The sequence below is a fragment of the Corythoichthys intestinalis genome, chromosome 21, assembly GCF_030265065.1.
Source record: "Corythoichthys intestinalis isolate RoL2023-P3 chromosome 21, ASM3026506v1, whole genome shotgun sequence".
Taxonomy (NCBI): Eukaryota; Metazoa; Chordata; class Actinopteri; order Syngnathiformes; family Syngnathidae; genus Corythoichthys; species Corythoichthys intestinalis.
Window position 1 is genome coordinate 18,025,170 of NC_080415.1, and position 6,413 is coordinate 18,031,582.

The following is a 6,413-nucleotide window of genomic DNA, read 5'->3' on the forward strand; positions in this document are numbered from 1 at the left end:
TTTTTTGTAGAATATCCTAGAATGATTTCCTGACCAATGTATTGAAAATCGTTGTATCGCTATATCGTCAGATCGTTATCGAGAGCTTTGTATCGCAAATCGAATCATATCGTGATGTAGCAAGAAGTTCCCACTCCTAGTGTAGATAAAAGCACTATATACGTACTGAAAGTTCTCTCCATTTACCATTTAAAATACTTGTCCATTCATTTGTCAAGGGATGAACATTTTACCCTTGAAAGCCTTTGAGGAGAGAGTGCATTTTGTACCTCAATTAATATGAATTATTTTAGTAATAATAATTTAATGGCTGGCACTTAAATTTGTGTTGGGGACCGAAGAGGATTTAAAAAATTCATAGAGACGAATGAAGACATCTTTTGCTCTCCCACACAGAAGAACATAGAGGGATGGGAAAAAAAAGAACATTGCATGAGAACTAAGGTGTGCAAGCAAGCACACACACACTAAAATACGCACACACACAGGGAGGAGAAGAGGCCCTGCCAGGCTTGTAATTACGTCTGTACAACGAGCCAAGAACAAAGGCGAGCCCTGCAGTCATGGGGCAAAGGGATGGGTCTTCGCCATGTCTTTCTTAATACAAACATTTTCAAAACATTCGGCGCTCTCGATTGCGGTCCAGACTCGGTGGCGTCTCCTACACACCGCACACAAGGCCTGCGTCGAGGCGTGTTCCTCACAGGTGTGTGTCCTCGTAGTACACTCCTACACGCAAACACACACCAGTCAAGTTTGTCCATCATGACGCAGATTGACAACATTCTTTATGCCTATAACCAAAGAGCACATTCCCAGGCAACCTTCAGTAGCTCTGATCTTCTACACTGGCACGTCATGTTTTACATTGTCACCTTCCGTTTTGGGGCAGAAGCGTGCTTACGCTGTTGACAGGCCGCGGGCCTCGATATTAAGCTAGGATGTATTACCACGGGATCAGATCATTCCAAAATATATGCAAATACAAGACCCACATGGACAATTTCAGTATGGCATTACAAAATGAAGGTGGGCTGCACACAAATAGTTCACGCAAGAAATTGAGGGAAACATAAAACTGAACACAAATTGAAGCTTGAATTCTCAGAAATGGAGGTAAAGAAGGAAAAATGAGGAGTGCTGTAACAAATGACAAGACGAATCACATTCACTTAGAAAGAAACAGTCTGGGAATTAATCAAATATCACTACTTGCACAATAACAGTCCTGCTGTACACACTCCATTTGAGAGAGGCAATTGTCCACTTCAAAATAGTGCCAACTGTCCATTTTAAATGAAAAAAGTAACACTGAAAATTAAAAAAAAAAAAAAGTGGGTGGGGGTAACAATCCACCAATGCACCATTGTTTGCTTTAGACATAAGTTTCAAGCAGAAAGAACCGTAGAATATTCTCAAGAAACGTTTTGAAAGACTTGGAGCACCCGACTAGTCTCTCAAGAGTAGAACAATTGGTGGAAATGCTGCTCTGATCTCTAAAGAAATCAATACAACAATGCATTTCTAGTGCAGCTCTCTGTAGAGACTTTCAGTGGCTTTGCATGCCTGCCTGCCTGAGGAAATTAATGTTGTCCTCAGTGCTGGCTGGTAGAAAAAAACCTTCTTACCAGCAGAAATTTCTCAATGGTGAACTCAAATACTGATGGCCTCGGATCTGCCTGAATGACAACTGAAAAAAGTGCACAGTTACTCACACTTTTACTGCATTTATTAACACGACTTGAGTTACCCAAGAAAAAAATGACTATCTTACGCCAACTAAGCAATGAGTTGTCCACCATGGTGCACTTTGGAGTACATGGCAACAGTGTTGTTTTCGTCAACGATGACGATAGCTAGGGCTGTCAAACGATTAAAATTTTTAATCGAGTTAATCACATCTTAAAAATTAATTATTCGTAATTAATCTCTATAAAATATGCCATATTTTTCTGTAAATTATTGTTGGAATGGAAAGGATAGAAAGACTTGTACTTCTTAAAAGATAAATGTTTTACAGTGGGGAGAACAAGTATTTGATACACTGCCAATGGGAAAACCCATTGGCAGTGTATCAAATACTTGTTCTCCCCACTGTAGTTACAAGTTATAGTAATTTTATATTAAAACCCCTCTTCATGTTTTCGTTTTAATAAAATTTGTAGAATTTTCAATCAAAAGTAGAGTTAATATAATAATAATAAGAATAATAAGAATAAAAATAACAATAATAAGAATAGAGTGACCAAAGTCTGAGTAAGTTTTATGTGTATTTTGCATAGCTATTTTGAATGGGAATGCCAGTTCTCTTTCCATAGTTCAACTGTGTGAGAATAGGGCCTCATTAATACAGACTGAAGTGCTTTTCTTTTTGTGAACATTATTTTTTTTGAGAGATAGGAATATTATTTTTGTTTTGCTTTCACTAAATGATACTTATGTTTGTTGTGAAAGAGTTGTCGAAGCTTATGCCAATAAACGGCGTGGTCCAATGAACGCCTGTGTCCACTCGCCTTTATAACATATATATCTCTGTACATATCTTACCCAAAATAGAACAAGAGACACATAATTGCCACTAAAAGAAAGTAAACTTACAGAAATATGTGAGGAGCACAAATAGCTCACGACTACTAATCCTCCCACTAGTAGGAGGAATAACATTAGTATGGAATGGCGCTGCCCCCAAGCGGCCGGTGGCATTCTCTTCATTCTCAATGTGCATAGACGGTGTCATTGTAATCTGTTTAAGGCAATGCGTGAGCGGGTCATTCCGTGCATGCGTTAATTGCGCCAAATATTTTAACGTGATTAATTTTTTAAAAATTATTACCGCCCGTTAACGCGATAAATTTGACAGCCCTAACATTAACGAAAATACTTCATCAATGAACATTTTTTTCATGATGACGAGATGATAACGAGCTAAACACATGTCTTAAGAAACATACCGAGACAAAGGCCAGTTTTGATCTGATGAGACCACTACAAGATGAAAATGCACCGTAGCTTCCGTCAAATGTTCACAATGTGTGACATTTTTTTTATTGTATGTGCGTAGTTAGCCTGCATTGTAGCAGTGTTTGGTTGTGTCACTCATGTGATGTGCTGCTCCCACCTACACACACCGGTGTCCTCTCCAGGCTGCAGGCTTTCTTGTCTTGAAACACATAGTAAGATTTGTTTTCTTAGCTTAGCAAAATAGAATATGCATTGTTGCTTTAGCCTTTCAATTTCAGGGCTAAGTGATCGCCACTCACTCAACGTAAATTGGAGCGTTAGCATAGTATTTCTAGTAGTTCTTGTTAGCATTAGCATTTAGTATTGTAAGCGTTATCTTAATCTCTCTGGCAACTTTTTTTTTTTGCATACAGTTTGTGGCGTCCAGGTGGGTGTAATTAACTGAAATTAATGTACAGTTCTCCTGCAGAGTGTGTATTATCATCACCAAGTTGGCGTTGTCCGATATGTGTACAATATGTGCTCGCCTGTCATTGTTTGTTCCAAATTGTTGGAAACCTTTATTTTATTTCATTTATTTTTGGACTAAAACTTTTAAATTTTGCAGATGAAAATATTTGAATATGTGTCGACTAACTAGAGGAAATTTTAGTTTTCGTCGACGAAAACGAGATGAAGACGAACACATTTTGAAATGACTAAAATATGACTAGGACTAACAAGTATTTTCGTACAAAAAACTAAGACTTAAAGTAGAAGAGATGCCAAAAACAAAAGTGATGACGATTGAAAAAATTGCAGTTGTTCGCACAGATACTGCATTTATTAACATGATTTGAGATGAAAAATGACTTGATCTAACACCACCTAAACGATAAGTGGTGCACCCTGGTGTATTTATGACTACATGGCGACTTTTATCAAGCACAATAATAACACAAATACCTCAGCATATTTACTGAATTAATGATGAGCCTGCCTCAATTTACTCACAATTAGACCTACTGTATGTTTTATAAAAGACAACAGGTGGTTAGTATGTACTTTGGCCCATTACTGTAAGAACATTATGTCACTATATGTTGTTGGTGTAGATAGATGAATTAAAAAAATACTTGTAAAAATCAATTTTCAGAAAAAAATAACATGAAAAACAATAATAATCCACAGCACATTAATAAACTTTGTAAATTACTACCACAATTTTATTCAGGTCAAAAAAAGCCTATTTCCAAGCAGAGGTGATTGCTATAAGACTGCAAGGGAAGCTCAGGTTCCCCCGAAATATCAAAATGAAAGTGATCAACTGTATACTGTTGTGTGTACGTCACTGACTAAATATGCACAACTAGCCGCTCAACTTTTGTTCAGAATTAGCTTCTTATTACTGGTTACGATGCGGCTTGCTTTTCATTCATTCGCTTAGCTTCACAGTCCTAAACAGTGTGGAAGGTGTGCGTCTCCAGAGTTGAAAGTACATTATTCCACTACAGAGAAACAAGATGAATCATTGGGTTCTCCCCCCCTTTCGGACGCTGTGAGTCTCCGGGGGTCTATGGGCAGTGGGTGGGCTCAGCTGAACGCTCTGCTTCTCTGCACGATGATTGGATGATCTGTCTGAGGCGGAATCCCTTATTGAGTGACAGTGAAATGAACGAATCGCGGGAGCTTGTATTAACATCCATTGGAGACACTTTTCAATTTTTATACTGTTGTTCTGAGTTGAACTGGAGACTCTCATAATCATCCTAACGACACTTGTTTTGTGATAAACGACTTTCGAATAATCGTGCTTATACCTGGTGTTTTTTTCCTATTGTTTGGAGACTTGACTTCTGGCACTCTAGTTTCTTTCCCTACCAAGCAGCAGGTGCCGCTGAGCCCCTCCACCGTTACAAAGCACTCACAGGCCGACACACTTTGAGCTTCCCCTCATTGAAAGACTAGACTCGCAACTGTTCCGGGCTATAAGAGTAAAAGATTAACGCTCATGTTTTGTCCCACTGTGGAGACTTGCATCCCACCTAGCTTGAAAAGCATCTGCATAGTTTGGTACAAACTATTAAAAAATCCTCTGTGGTGCAAAGTGTTTCAATGTCTTGGTGCATCAACAAAGCCAATGCAAACAATAGAATTCGTGCTTTTTCCTTGACTGTTTTATGCCTCGGGAAGGATGGGAGGTGAAGGATGATAGAGGAGGTGGGGCCCCACTTCGGAGGATGATTGACCAAATCTCTCCTCCAGGCACCCGTCAGAACGCCAGTTTGTCATTCCTCAAGGGTGCTAACATGTGTGCGTTGGCCTACTCACAAGACTGATAGAGTTCTGGCGTGCCACATTATCTGGTGTGGATTTAGGAGTAAATGTTTACACGCCGAAAGCACACCTGTTTATCTCATTGGGTTGTAACATTAACATTTATAAATGCATCTGAGGTATGACTGACTGGGTACTGTGTTTAAAGGTATGTCATTATTAGTCCACTGATATTATGATGCGCAGTGTATTCAAAGATTACTTGAAAAAGTAATTTGATTACTGATTATGCCTCAAAAAAGTAATCTAGTTACACTACTGATTACTTTTTTATCAAAGTAACGTTACTTTAAAAGTAATTTATCAGTTACTCTTTACCAATTTTTCTCCCTTTGCCGCCTGAACATAAGAATGAAAACAGAAAAGTGTCATCTCACGTAATTTTTTTCCGAAAAATGAACTTAAAGGGGAATATCATATTTTTTCACGTAAGGCTCAATTTTCGAGTTAGCGGAGGTTTATTTAATCTATGGAGTTGTTTTCAACCACCTTTGTCTCACACCATCTTAGCCACTCGGAAGCCCGGAAACTAACAAATAACTGACAAACTGCACGGCCTCGAAGATTTATCCTAATGTCAAAAATTCTGAATTTCTGGTTAAGGTTAACAGCATATCAGTGCCAATGTAAAACAATGCAAATTGACTTCAGAATAATCAACAACATACAAATGAATTGCACAGTGCAATAAACACAAAGGTGGGGGTGGGCGTGGATGCGTTTACGTCGTAAACACATGCAGTCAATTTGGCCACAAAACGTGGCGGCAATTAAGCACTTTACACTCAGTCGGACTGAACAACACATCCCAAAGATGCTAAACGAGCACGTCACCTTACGGCATAAATGTGAAACACGAATATGATGTAAACAATGCTTAATTGCCAACTTTGAGCGATGACTGCCCGTCGTTGCAAAGCTACTAAACAGCGGCGCATGTAAGGGGTCCAACTTATTGCTGATACCCTCACTTTCATTCATGAATATAATTATCAACATTCCCTCGCACACCTCAACATTCGGCTCGAATGTGCACCCGCTCTGGCAGCCTCACCCATGCCTTTCTCAGTTCCAAAACACTTAGCGCTTGTGACTCGAGACCAAAACAGGAAGTAGCTGTGAGCATTTACCATGGG